We start from the raw sequence: 15,291 nt of genomic DNA on the forward strand, positions 1-15,291 counted from the left end.
ACACAGCTAAACTTTGCATGGAACTAGGAAATATTACATTTGATAGGAGTCTTTGTCCTTCCACTGGATTTCTTTGTTGGAGGATCGAAAGGTTTCTTTTTTCTGATTGTGATGACTGTGTAGCTCTGTTTTATTTGACAGTCAGTAGCCAGACAGACACCAGAACAGATGAAATCAGCAAAGACTCATGGAATAGCTGTGACAGATACAGCAATTTCCTGCAACGTCCTTGAAGAACCTTACTGAATTAAGTTTAAGTATCTTTGGGGTCCATGGTATTAAATGCAAAGGGTATGTGTTATTGAAGGCCAAGATTGTATGCTACTGTGGTGCTCCTCAGAGGTACCCAAGATTGTGAGACACCTCACCACTACTTGCCCTTAGCAGGAAGCAGTCTTGTCTGTGCCTGCTATAGCTCAGCTCCCTGAAACCACCAGCCTCTGGCCACACAAGCACTGTGTCAGGTTTCCACAGACTTCATCCCATTTGTGCAGGCTAGTGATCCCCATCCCCCAAGCACATCCTGCAATATCCAGCCATAATAACCCCTGGACATTCACTGAAATTACCAGGTAACCTGTCCCCAAAGGAACAGTGTGCACACAAATGTGTTTGTTCAACTGAGGGTCAGCTCCAATATAATATCACAGCACTGAGGTTCTTCTTAGCATGCGGGCAGCATGCCTCAGGTGGCATGTGACCAGGATTCACAACTGAATTTGGTCTGCAGGTCGTATCATTAACTTTCCTGGTCTAGGCCGAATACTGACAGGGAGTGCGACGTGAACACTGATCCATGCCCCAAGAGAGAGTGAGTAAAGATAATGAAAACAGAATGGTTACATATAAAACAAAAAAACAAAACCCAAACCTGGTCTACACTTATCAATGGTTACCTTTCCTATACAGATGCTCCCCGGGTTACGCAAGAACCGACTTATGCAAATTCGCATTTACGGAAAATGTTCCATAAGTCAGAAATAGGATTTTCGAGTTGTGGACATTTTTGCGTAATGTACGGGTATACATTTCCGACTTACGCAAGGCTTTCCAGAATGGAACGATTGTGTAAGTCAGGGGGCGTCTGTATAATAAAATAGATTTCCCCCCACAGACTCAGTCCCTTGCAGAGCTAGCTGGTTTTTGATATTATGACTTCAAACATTCATGAATCACCCCATTCCACCAGGGGTTTTCCTCAGTGACTGGATAACAGGGTGCCTTACTTGATTCCCAGTTATAGTCCAAACAATGAGGAGTCCTTGTGGCACCTTAGAGACTAACAAATTTATTTGGGCATAAGATTTCGTGGGCTAAAATCCACTTCATCAGATGCACGGAGTGAAAAAACAGTAGGCAGTATATATATTACTGCACATGAAAAGATGGGAGTTGCCTTACCAAGTGGGGGGGAGGGGGTCAGTGCTAATGAGGCCAATTCAATCAAGGTGGAAGTGGCCTATTCTCAATAGTTAACAAGAAGGTTTGAGTATCAATAGAGGGAAAATTACTTTTTGTAGTGATCCAGCCACTCCCAGTTCTCATTCAGGCCTAATTTGATGGTGTCCAGTTTGCAAATTAATTCCAGTTCTGCAATTTCCCGTTGAAGTCTGTTTTTGAAGTTATATATACTGCCTACTGTTTTTTTCACTCCATGCATCTGATGAAGTGGGTTTTAGCCCACGAAAGCTTATGCCCAAATAAGTTTGTTAGTCTCTAAGGTGCCACAGGGACTCCTTGTTGTTTTTGCTGATACAGACTGACATGGCTACCACTCTGAAACCAGTTATAGTTCAGTAACTCTTTGAAGCGCACCTCCAGATAAGGCTCTTCTCCCCCTTGCTTGTTTTTCATGTTGACTTCACGTCTCTGTTGACTTTGTATGTAGATGAGCACCCATTGTGTCAGCTTACAATGCTTAATTTACATTTGGCAGAGAGATGAATAAACATCTCTGGTCTGGCAGGAAACCTGTTTGTCAACTCTGCCTTGTTATGATTTTTAAAAACATATTTTTCAGTACATATACACAACTCCCTAAATATCATCAGTACATACATCTCACAATGGTTATGAAGATCAGTAAGCCATAAGCTTTTATTAGATATCTCACTTGACCATATTTGGATAAATATTTTGAAAGTAATGTGTTGGGTGTAGTGAGTTTGTCAGGCCTGTCAGATGTTGCTGTTACAGAACAGTGAACCCTTTGCCGGTTGGCACTGAGGCGTGCCTAGGGTCACAGTGATCTTTCTAGGATAGTGATGTTATGTGAACCCTGGGATGTGTTATGAACTTCAAAAGACTGTATTGAACAATGGGCCAGACAAAAATTGACTTTTGAGACAAACAGTGTCAAGTGGTTTGCCTGGGGACTCTCTAGGGAGATGTGAATGCTGCAAATTCCCCACCTCCAGTTATCCAAAAACCCAACCCGCTGAAGCCATGCCCTGAGGAGGGAACCACTGTCTACTGATTACCTGTTCCCAGAGTCTCAGGATCAAAGGCCCAAGCTGTATAGAGCAGTGGTTCTCAAAGCCGGTCCGCCGCTTGTTCAGAGAAAGCCCCTGGCGGGCCAGGCCGGTTTGTTTACCTGCCGTGTCTGCAGGTTCGGCCGATCGTGGCTCCCACTGGCCGTGGTTCGCTGCTCCAGGCCAATGGGGGCTGTGGGAAGGGCAGCCAGCACATCCCTCAGCCTGCGCCGCTTCCCGCAGCCCCCATTGGCCTGGACCGGCGAACCGCGGCCAGTGGGAGCCATGATCGGCCGAACCTGTGGACGCGGGAGGTAAACAAACCGGCCTGGCCTGCCAGGGGCTTTCCCTGAACAAGTGGCAGACTGGCTTTGAGAACCACTGGTATAGAGGAAAGACTAACTAATTCATGAGTGTGCTTTTTCTGAGCTGAGGCTATTATGAGCTTGTGACAACAGAAAAAACCCTTTGCGGGGTTTGAAGGACTGAGTCCTACCAGAACCTTTGTTGGAGTTGTGGTGTGATCTCGTAATTTTATTAGCATGTGGCTTTTTATTGTTTTTAATATGTTTTCTCTGTAATGCTGTTACCTTAAGAACAAATGTGCTTGCACAGAAAGAGCTGTGTGGTACCTTATAACGCTGGGCAACTACACTATTCGTAGCCTTTGAAGAGAAAGCAAAGTGCAGACACTGCCTGTTTAGGCAGTCTGGTATGCTGGGAATATCATAGTGTTGGCAGGAGGGAACTGTAAGCCTGGAAAAACCTCAGTCAGGATGGGGAGAGACATGGGTTTCCTCACAGGATGGTGATGGCTGAGGAGCCAGGAGACTAATGTGGGTGCCCTCAAGGAATGTTGGAGGGGGAATACAAGTGCAGTTGCCCTGAACTGTGACAACAGTGCCTGGACTAGGATTACTGTGGACTCTAGGCAGCAGTTGTGCCAGATGAGCCAAAAGGGAATCTTCCCAAAGACAATCTGGTAGGAGTTGTGCTGAGCTTGTCTAGGCTGGAAGCTGCTGTTTCACATCTTTTAGAGGTGATCTGAAAAGGGGGAAAATGGGTTTATGCTCTTTTCTTTTTACTATGTACAAAGAAGGCCTGAAAAGGTTTCATTTTATAGATTTTTTTTAAAAGTTTTTTTCCCTGCATACCTTTTATATTAGAAATTTAGCTCTTATCTCCCCTGTTTTTCTTGGTAGACTCTATGGAAAACGAGTGAATGAATAGGATTATAATGAAAGTATAACTGGATTTATTGAGAAGGGAAGTTTTTTTTTTTCCAGACTGTAAAACTCTGTTTTTGTTAACACCCATTTAACTCAAAAACCTTGTAAACATTTGGAAGAAAACATGAGCTTGTTAAAGATTCAATTAATCTCACTCATCAGGGCTGAGAACTACACCGGAGACATCCACAGAATCTTATACATTCCTGATACTTCAAAGGTTAAGCATCAAGCAGAGAAAGAAGATTTTGGTGGATGAAAATGCCAGCATTTCAGGCCTCCTTTATGCATCAAAAAGAAACAAAGAAGGACACACATTTATTTTGCTTTTTCCTTTGCAAGTCACTCTGAAGCTCAGTCATTGTTTGTGAACAGGCTGGGCCCAAGTCAGTTCTGGTGTAACTGAGACACCATTAGAGATATCCCAGATCAAAAGTGGGGCCAGCTGTGTTTTCAAAATATACTCTCTTAGCCTTGACTCTTCATGGCAGCATTTTTAATGCTTGCAGTTTTTAATATATCAACATTGCTTAATGTAACAAAACAAAATAAACAAATTATGCAGAGAGCAGAAATTTGTGGAAGTGGCTCAAGGACGGACTGAAAGGTCACACTGGAATTAAATCAACACCAAAACAACCCATTAAAACAACAATTTCCTATCAAATGCTTTGCATTTCCAGTAAAAAAAAAAAAAAAAAAAAGATACAAAAGAAAAGCTTTTACCGGATGTAACTCATTAAGAGGGCCAATGCAGGGTACCAAATGGCTTAAATGATGCCCACACAGAAGTGTGTGTGTGTACACACCACACACAAAAAACTATGTTAAAAGAAAGTTAAGGTTGCAAAGTCAAGTGCTCAAAAGTTAGGAAATGCCAAAATTAAGGTTGCCTATGCAACCTTAATTTGCCCCCTGTGTGCATTTGCAGCATGTCTTGGTAGTCCATCAATCTGATGATGACAAATCTGTGCAGATCATCTATTGTTGGTCTCATGGTGTGCCCTCTGATGACTGTACAAGCCAATTCTAGAGGTGCACATTTTGCTGCAGATGGTGCATGGGAAGTTCGCGGTCAGTGGATTGTGCGCTGCTGATGCTCTGTGACGTCGTTCGCGTGCCTCTTGTAGACGCCGGCAGCAGTCTTCCTCAAAGGCGATGCAGGTATTTCTGACTGTTGCATGCCACTGTGTTCTGTCGCTGGCGGCGTCCTCAAGGTCCCTAGGTTTGATACTGCTGTACTGCAGATTGGCTTTGATGGTGTCCTTGTAACGTTTCCGTGGACGACCTATATGCCGGATGCCCTGGGAGAGCTCACCATACAGAAGCTGACGGGGGATTCTGTTGGCATCCATGCAGCTAACATGACCGGTCCAACGTAGCTGTGACTTCATGATCATCATTTCGATGCTTATCATCTGGGCTCTCTTGAGGACCTCGAGATTGGGCACTTTGTCTTGCTAGCGGATCTTCATGATGTTGCAGAGGCAGCACATGTGAAATGCTTCGAGCTGCTTGATGTGACGCCTATATAGTATCCATGTTTCGCACCCGTACAAAAGAGATGAAAGAACAACAGCTCTGTACACAAGCAGTTTTGTTGACATCCGGATGTTGTGGTGATTTAAAACTTTGACACGCAGACAGCCAAGCGCCTGGCTTGCTTTGGATATTTGTGCGTTGATCTCATTATCCAGTGATCCATCACTGGATATGACACTACCCAGGTATTTAAAGTTCTCCACTACTTTCTTTAATTACATGATCACATACTATTTTTTCTACAGGACCTCTGCCTCACTAGGTGCATAGGATGGACCTTCTGTGGGGATGAGTTAGGGTTATGGAGTGAAAGAAGCTGTTGTCTGTAGGCTCACAGCTTCATTTTTTGAAGAAGATGGGAGGTGTGTAGTGAATTAAAGACAGGCTTTCAGGAGAGAAAGGATGGTCTCATGACTAAGGCAGTTGAATGCTGCCCTGGAGAATTGGGTTCTATCCCTGTCTCTGCCACAGAGTTCCTCTGTGATTCCAAGCAAGTTACTAAACCAAACTTCACAGGTGGTGACTAATTGTGCCTGATCTGAGACCCTGGGGTCTTGATTTGCAGACGTGCTGACCAGTTACAGCTACAACTAAAGTCAAAGGGAGCTGTATTTTGAACATATAAAGGGATCAAAGTGCTATACAATGTCAAAATACTTTTGGAAAAAAAAGAGTCCTGAGGAGTCTCAGATTGGGTAGCTAAAATTAATGGACACTTTTGCCCTTACGCTCTCTGTGCCTGAGCTACCCATCTGTAAATGGAGACAATAATAATACTTCCTCATCTCATAGGGGAGTTGTGAAAATTAATTCACTAATATTTTTGAAGCACTCAGGTACTGTGGTGACGAGTGCCATAAAAAGTCACAAGGAAATTAATAATTCTGTCTTCTGAGAAAGGTTTGAATAGTGTGCAGTGGGAAAATAACATGTGATCATTTAATTAAAGACAATATTGCTGTAACAGTTATAACTAACATGATGTTAATCAGGATTTTTTCCTTAGCATAGACAAGGAGAGTTATGTTTAAAATGTGTTGGGTTGGGTCAGATTCAGCCTTGGAATACATGCTTAGATGCTATGAGATGGGCCCTATAGAAAATCTGAGGATAGCAATAAGCAGCTGCTATTCCCATTGACACCTTATACCAGGGGTGGGCAATAATTTTCGCAAGGGGGGCCACTCCACGAATTTTGGTAAGTCGTCATGGGCCGCACATTTCTACTACATTAATGGAGGGGGCGTGGGGGTCTGGGAGGGAGTTTGGGTGCAGGAGGGAGCTCCGGGCTGGTGCACAGTGTTGGGGTGCAGGAGAGGGTGAGGGATGCGGGCTCTGGGAGGGAGTTTGGTGCAGGAGGGGGCTCCGGGCTGGGGCAGGGGATTGGGGTGCAGGAGGGGGTGTGGGCTCTGGGAGGGAGTTTGGGTGCAGGAGGGGGCTCTGGGCTGGGGCAGGGGATTGGGATGTAGGAGGGGGTATGGGCTCTGGGAGGGAGTTTGGGTGCAGGAGGGGGTTCTGACCTGGGGCAGCAGGTTGGGGTGTGGGAGGGGGTGTGAGGTGCAGGCTCTGGCTGGAAGGCCCTTACCACAGGTGGCTCCCGGCCAGTGGCGCAGCGGGGCTCAGACAGGCTGCCTGCATGCCATGGCCCCACGCTACTCCCGGAAGCGGCTGTGGCTGGCTGCTGCTGGCATGTCTCTGCGTGCCCCTTAGGGGGAGGGAGGGCAGCGGGTCTCCATGCGCTCCCTGTGCCCGCAAGCACTGCCCCCACAGCTCCCAGTGGCCGGTTTCCGGCCAATGGAAGCCATGAGCACGGTGCTGGGGGCGGGGGCAGCACACGGAGCCACCTCCCCCTTGCCAGGGGCACGCAGAGACATCCACCCCTGCCTTATACCAAGGTTTGTTCTTAAAAATATAAGCCAATTACAATTCTTAAGACATCTGAATTTATGTAAACCTTACATTCAACAAACCTATTAAAAGCAAATCTTGGTCATGAAGGATCCCTATGGAATTCCCTATTGGACAGTGTGACAGTTCTGGAAGGCTAAGGCACTTAAGCAATGCTTAAATCCATCTCTATTCAGGAAAGCATGTGCTTAAGTCCAATTGAAGTTAAGCACATGCATAAGTGCTTTTTAAATACTTATGCTTCACGGGATGGGGGTCTAGAGCAGAAATATTCGTGAGAATGTTCTGTGGGGCTAGCTGTCTCACGGTATCAGTGGTTATTTAGTTCTGTTACCACAAGGAACTCCTACAGGATCTCACTGCAAATAAGAGGGATAGAATAGAGACAGTTTATAAAAGCTAAAGGAAACTTGCCCATTGTGTACACCCCAATGACCCAGCCTCAAACCAGAAAACTTTGAACACCTAAGTATTAGTCAGTTGCATAAGGGTTAAAGAGAAAATATAGGAAAGGTGAGTGCTATACAAGGGAAATCTACTGTCTACAGACTAAACGTCCCCAGTACATTCTTTTTCCTGAGGAGCTTCAGAGTAATAAAAGAAACAACAATGTATTTTCTTGGCAGATGAAATTAGATACTGGTGGCCAGTGGCCTCTAGGGAGTTCATATTTATATTATTGAGCATTTTACTCATACTGGAAAAATATTCCCTTTTCCTAAATGTTTGCCCTTTGTCAGGTTGCCAAAGCTTTTTGGGAAGAGGAGTCACTATTAAATGACAGTGAAACTGCTAATTTGTGTTTGTTATGTGAATTCTCTTGATATAAAAATGCTGCCATTTTATAATGATCTTGAATTGGGATCCATGCACAGTGCTTGGACATTTACAAAAGGACTGCACGAATGTATCAGAAAAGAATTGTGAGTCCAGCTGCAACTGCAAGGACTTTGCAGTGACATTTGTGTCACAGCAGACATTGGGAGAATTATTTGAACTGGTATCAGAAGTAGAAGAGGGAGTGCTGCAGGTCAAAATTTAAGTGCATTAGGAGAGCTGCAAGGGAGCCCAGAATTAGAACAGCAGGGTATAAGAGGGGTCGGGATTGAGGTACACTAGTGAAGCTGCGTGTTACATTATTATTTGTATTATGGTAACATGGGGTCCATTGTGCTAAGCACTGTACATTTAGAATAAAAGATGGTTCCGCCCTGAAGGGTTTACAGTCTGAATAAATGAGCCCAGTACTGGAATAGCAGGTGATAATGCAACTCAAGATGGAGGTACACGGGCAGAGCTGTGCATGTGCGGGTGTTTGTGCAGTGTCCATAATTAGAATAGCAGGACGTGTTGCTGGTCAGAATTGAAGTACATTCGGAGAGTTGTGAGGAGCCCTAGGTTTAGAATTGCAATGGCTATCACAGATGAGAACTGAAGTGCACATATAATTAAAGCAGTGGGTAAAGGAGAGGGGGCTGATATAATTTATTTATACTTTCATAAGGCCTCTGACAAAGTCCCTCATAAGAGGCTATTAAGGAATCTAAGTAGTCAGAGGTAAAGAGGCAAAGTATTGTCATGGATCAAAAACTGGCTAAAACACAGAAAAGAAAGAATAGGACTAAATGACAATTTTCCTCACAGGCGATGCCTTGGGCACAGTAAGGTGCCTGAATATTGCATACGAGGCCCAGTGAAGTTTAATATATTTGTTAATGATCTGGAAAGAGGGGTGAGCTGTGAGGTAGCAAAACGTGCAGATGACACAACATTATTTAGATTAGTTGAGTCCAGAGAGGACTGTGAGGAACTTTAGAGAGGTGAATGGTCAGTACAAGGCAGATGGAGTTCAATGTTAACACTGGAGGAAAAAAATTAAACTACTACTCCTCTGAATTAACTATATCAACTCAGGAAAAGGAACTGGGTCTCACTGTGGACAACTCAATGAAGAGCTCTGCTCAGGGTGTAGCTGCAGTCAAAAAAAGCAAAGATGATGTTAGGATGCATAAGGAATGAGACAGAGAACAACATGGAAAATATTAAAATGCCTTTATATAAAACAATAGCTCACTTGGAATGCTGTGTGCAGTACGAGTCATCCCATCTCAAACGGCTATTGCAGAACAAGAAGGGGTTCAAAAAAGGGCCATGAGAATGATTAAGGGCATTAAAACCCTCTCATATGAAATGTGATTGAAAAGATTAAAATTATGTAAGTAAGGAGCTGACTTAGAGAGGGCACAATACAAGTATATCAAATAATGAATGGTCTAGAAGGCAGATCGGGAGTTTCTGTTCTCTCTGCCTTGAACCATAAGAACAAGGGGGCATTATGGGATATTAAAGGTGCCAAATTCAAACCTGATAAAAGCAAATATGTTTCCACACAGTGTGTTATCAGACTATGGAACTGATTGTCAGATGAGGCCTCACCATTGCTGTCACTGAGGCCTAGAATTTAGCAAGAACCAAAAAAAGCAATTGGACATTTATATCTTATCTGGATAATAAGAATATCCATAGTTATAATAGTTAATGCTACATTTTTTTGGAAGGGATATTAACCATCATGCTTCAGGACTTATGCCAATCTCTTAATTATTAGGGTATAGGTACACAGCAGCTGGGAGACTGCTTCACAGCGTGACTAGACAGACACAGGCTAGCTCTACTCGAACTAAAAATAGCACTGTGGCTGAAATGGCACGGATGGTGGCCTCTGCCACCTGCAGGATTCTTACCCTTTCCTCTGAAGCCCCTGGTGCTGCACTGTAGGAGATAGGATACTGGACTAGATGGACCTGCAGTCTGATTCAGACAACTGTTCTTATGTTCCTATGTGCATCATCAGAACTATGAGCCGTAGGTTCAGAAGAGTAGGGGGAATTACAAGTCAGGACTGAGGCTTATTGGCAGAACTGTGTGGGAATCCAGTGCTGGAATAGCAGGGGATACTGGGTCAGGACTGAGGTGCGCTGGGAGCTTTATCCAGGATTATCAGTCAACACTTCCATTAATACAAAAATATTTTGAAAGGAGAAAATCTGGAAGGGTTCTGAAAAATTGTTCTTCTAATGAGATTTCCATAGAGAAAGTTAGAGTGTTTGCTTGGTCGTCAATTTGGAAACCATCATCTTTCAGCCAGTTTCCTTATTTCCCCCCCCTTTAAATACCAAGTATGATTAGATCATGTTATGAACTTATTGCCTGCCAAATTTCATGTTTTCACACATACTGAGCATGGTGACCTTATAAAAGAATCTTAAACTGATAAACCTGTTTGCTTGACATCCGTCTAATGGGGAAAACTCCCCCCACCAATTTTTTGGAGGCTAATGCAGTAACTAGAACCAATTCTTTCTGCTTGCTTTTTACAGCTGTTTTATCAAAGTTTGGAAGCAGAGGTTTTAAAAGGAAGTGCTGTCTCAGTCTTAACTGTGGATCACATGAAGGAAGGCGATGCTATAGCACAACATATGAACCAGATGTCCATGAATATGCAGAACTCTATGCCCTGGACATTAACATTCCCTCTGACCCGTTTACTCTGTGGCACATGCAGCTCAGTTTGGATGATGGTATTTTCTAGCAGACTGTAGAGCATTTCATTTGGAGCAGTTGCAGCAGGTTAACAAATGAGGTGTAAATAGCAGAAGTTTATTGGCAAGCCCCAAACACTGAGGGCCAGATCCTCAGTTGGTGTAAATCAGCATAGCATTATTGGCGCCAATAATCTTATGCTGTTTTAGACCAGCTGACAATGTGACCCTCTGTGTGCTTTACTCACACAAAAATTTCACCTAATTGTCAGTGGCAAATTAGATTAGTGCAACTGGGCTTTTGTGCCGTGGATGTGAGTGTACAGATCTTAAATCTGTTTCATTGACTAGGATAGGACTTTTTTCTACCCATGCAAACCCACACAATTTGGTAAGACAGCTGGTGTTTGAAGATGGAAGAGCCGGGACTTGAATATTAGGGACTGTGGCAGGTTAAGATTGAGGTGTAGTGGTAGAACTGCATGGGGAAACCAGGAATGGAAGAACAGGTGAGGTTGCCAATTAGGACTGACTAATAGCTGGTTCTTCCTATTAGAGAAGCTTCTCCCATAAGTGGACAATTATTTTCAGTAAGACAAAAATTATCACTCTCTCTTTGCCTGGGTAATAACCCTGTTCTGTGTGTGGAATTCCAGTTGATGCCAGGGGGAAATTTGCTCAGAAATCCCAATATTGAGGATACAGTGTGTGCCTATTATTTGCCATGATTTGTTTTACTATTTGTGTGACTGTAGCAGGTAGTTACATCACAATTTAGTATGCATTATCCACATCAAGGTACTAATATGCGTCTGGGCCTCTAGGTGTTACTGTAATAAATAAATACATAAATAAAATGATGGCACTAACTAGTTGTCTTAGAGGAAAGAGATCTGTTTTATTCTGTTCAAAAAAACAAATTAGAAAAGTTGCATGGGAAACCTATCTGGAGACTCCCATAACACAGGAATTACAATAATGGATCAAACCAGTCAATCCAACCCAGCATCCTGTGGCCAGCATCAGATGCTTCATATAAAGATACAAGAAAACCCATACTGGGCAGTTATGGAAAAACTGCCCCACCTGGAAAATTTGTTCCTAACCATTGACACTTAATGGATGGACTATTGTAAGAATTCTAGTGCATTAGCACAAAATATCTACAATAACTACAAAATGTAATTTACATTATTATTTCCAGCATCACGGACCCAGATACTCAGCTGGTGCAAATTGGCATAGCCCCATTGACTTCAGTTGAGCCTATGCTGATTTACACCAGCTGCAAATCATAAGTTTCATGGGCCTGATCCAAAGCCCTTTGAAGTCGATGATAGTCTTTCCACTGACTCCTATGCACTTTGGCTCAGGCTGTAGTGGATTAAAAAAGTGAACAAAACTGAAATAGAAACATGTATCAGCAACTAACAAATTTTGGAGCTGTGATAAAGAAGACATACAAGCACTATGAAGTTGTGTACAGCTACAAAAACCACTAGAGAAAATGACAACAAATAGTGAATGAACTGCTAGGAGAGACTGAAAACGCTCCATTGGATCCAAGGATGGTTTCTTGGGGATTCTTCCTGAGAATGATTTTGCTAGTTACAGACAGACTTTTTTCTTGGGCAATGTTGTATGTCACAATGTAGTGGAAATCAGTGGTACATGAATAGATTTCAGAAGTTTCGCACTGTGCCACCACTGAGGAACTGGTTTAAAGATGGAGAAATAACTAGAAGACATTGAAAAAAAAAAGTGGGAACCTTGGCAAGATGGAATGATGGGAAATAGACTATTTATTTTATGTACTCCCTCCACTTGTAAAATTGAAGTCCAGCTGGACAAAACAGGGATCTCGGATACTCCTTGTATGCTTATTTCTGCACAGATATGTTGAAAATATACAAATCAATAACCTCTCTGTCAAGTTGCACACCACTCACTAGCTCGGGGAGCTGCACCTCAGTGACAAAGTTTTTCACTTTGTTTCACATGGGTTTTCAAAGCTTTAAAAGGAAGTTGCAGTGATGACTTCTGATCCTTCAGTCAGCTACATAAATATTTACTAAAAAAGAAGATATACATATATCTATTAACAGTGAATGTTCACAGCTGTCTTGTTTAGAAATTCCTGTCACTCTCCACAGCAGCAAGGGATGCTGGTGCCATTTTACTGCTTTTACCCAGCTGGAAGTCCAGTCTGCTGGAATATCTTTTTTTTTTACTCTGTGTGTATAGTGCCCTCCAATATGGGGGCCTGATCCCTGATTGTTGTCACTGGGTGCTACTGCAATAAATAACAATAACAATAATGATCATCAATATCATTTGAGACTGAAGGAATGTAGTTCAGCCCATGAAAGCATGTAACAAGCAGGAAACTTTCAATTGGATCGCAAGATGAGTTCTGTTATTTGTCTGAATTTTAGTTCGGTGCTAAGGCCCTAAATTTTCAAAGACTTACTAACATGCATATCTGTAAGAACTCAGTGGGACTATTCACATGCTGAAAGATAAGCACACGCTTAAGTCTTTGCTGGATCAGAGCCTAAAATATCAGTGATAAGTATAGTATAACTACCTAGATGGATAATTTAATTTATGAACTTGAGCCCACAGAAGCCAATAGAAAGACTCCCATTGACTTGGGTGAAATTTGAGTCATGACAGAGGGGTGGCCGGGCCAAATTTGATTGAGTGGTGTTGCAACCTGCTGTACTGGGTCACAACACTACTCATGACAGTGGGGTGGCTGGGCCAAATCTGTTGCCCTGGGCAGCTGCCCAGAAATCTGTTGCCATATGCAGCTGCCTAGTTCGCCTTTGCCTGCTCGACTCTTGGTGCTGTCAGTGGTTGGTTGATTGATAGTTGGGGCTTGGATATTAGTTAGTCTTGTAATTGCCTATCACTTCTCCCACCTTCTTCTCTCACTGCAGGTTGCCATGGTGAAGATCATTATATACTGTATACAAAGGAAGAACACAGAAGGAATCACTAAGAGTAAAATCAAATCAAGGCATGAAATAACGTTGAAAGAAACATATGGCTTGTTAGATTCCATTAAGCATTTACATTTGTCTGGCCCTGTTTTGCTGGTCATCTGCCCAGAAATATAATTGCAATCATAAACTTTAAACTGACTCCATTTTCCGAATAAATATGTTAACAAATAAAAACACTATTATTATTGGTATAAGTCCCATCAGGTTGAAGTCAATAATTAATGCCAATTTTATGGCCTCCAGTTCTTTTGGTTACTTCCATTCTGGCTCATGGGCTCTCCTGGATTGCGAAGAGGAATATTTCTGTTGCTGAGGATAAGGGTCCTGCTCAGAGATGGGAATAGACTATACAACTGAGTCCAGACAAAGCTCTGCAAACAGCTCTCGCCTTTAGCTGCCTCTGGAGGAATGCTGATAAAATTCTATTGCAGTTCATAAATGCTGGATATTGCATTATGGGCACATATAGTAGAACTTGAAGCTCAAAGGGAAAAGCATGGCCTTAGTTTAATACACTGAGTAACTTATAAAACAGTCCTCTGATGTTACAGTAAGGTCTGGGATTTCTTTTAAAGGCTGTCTTTTAAAGGTACACACTTTGTAACCTCTCCACTGAAAGGGTTCCCTCATCCAGCAATAAAATTTTGAGGGGAGGAATAAAACATTAGTGTTAATCTTTCATTGAACTGTTGCTTCTGCTACTCCTAAAGCCTCAGGTTTGATTTTCATTTGAATGTAATTTCCACTCTGAGATATAAACCCACTCCAGCATCTCGACTAATTCATTTTCTTTTACATTCTACCTTGAATGGTTTCTTCAGTGTTGACCGGCGCAAGGTGGGCATGATCATGCTGTCACTGACGCCCATAACAAAACTTTACAGGCTTCAAGTTTTGGCTGCAAGTATTCAAATTCTTTCTTTAGCAGAAAACACTCCCAGTGATTTTAATGGGCATCTTGCCTGAGAGAAAACTGCAGAATCAGGACCAAACTCTGCTGAAAGAGATAGGACAATGGGTCAGTGGTATTGGGGATGAGCAAATCTCAGACTGACATGCTTGGTTTAGGCAAGTGTTCAAATCTTGATCATCTAAATTGCTTTGGACTGCAAGACTGGGGTGGAAGTCACAAAAGAACGGACCCTCTTATGGTATTTCAGCACTCCAGGGCTGACACAGAACAAGTGATTGCAGAGGTACCTGGAAATAGGAACAAAGAAAAAGTTCACTAAACATTAAAAAAAAAGAAAAAGCTTTGTTCTTCTGGCTCAGCCTGTGAAATGGGCTTAGTTTCAGGTTTGATCTGACTTTATTCAAATCAGTTCACCCATACCCAACAGTCAGTGTCTAGTGGTTAGCTTATAGGACGAAGAATCTGAACTCCTGAGTTCTCTTCCTGGCTCTGTCACTCACTCACTGTTGTATTTGGAAGATGTTACTTCATTGCTCTGTTTCCCCAGCTGTAAAATAGTGATAATCCTTATCCACTTCACAGATTGGGATACACAATGTTTGTAAAGCACTTTTACAATTTTGGATGGAGAGCACTATGGAAATGCAATTTATTTTTAAATTATCCCTTAATCATTAA

Source organism: Emys orbicularis, chromosome 4, assembly GCF_028017835.1.
Source record: "Emys orbicularis isolate rEmyOrb1 chromosome 4, rEmyOrb1.hap1, whole genome shotgun sequence".
Taxonomy (NCBI): Eukaryota; Metazoa; Chordata; order Testudines; family Emydidae; genus Emys; species Emys orbicularis.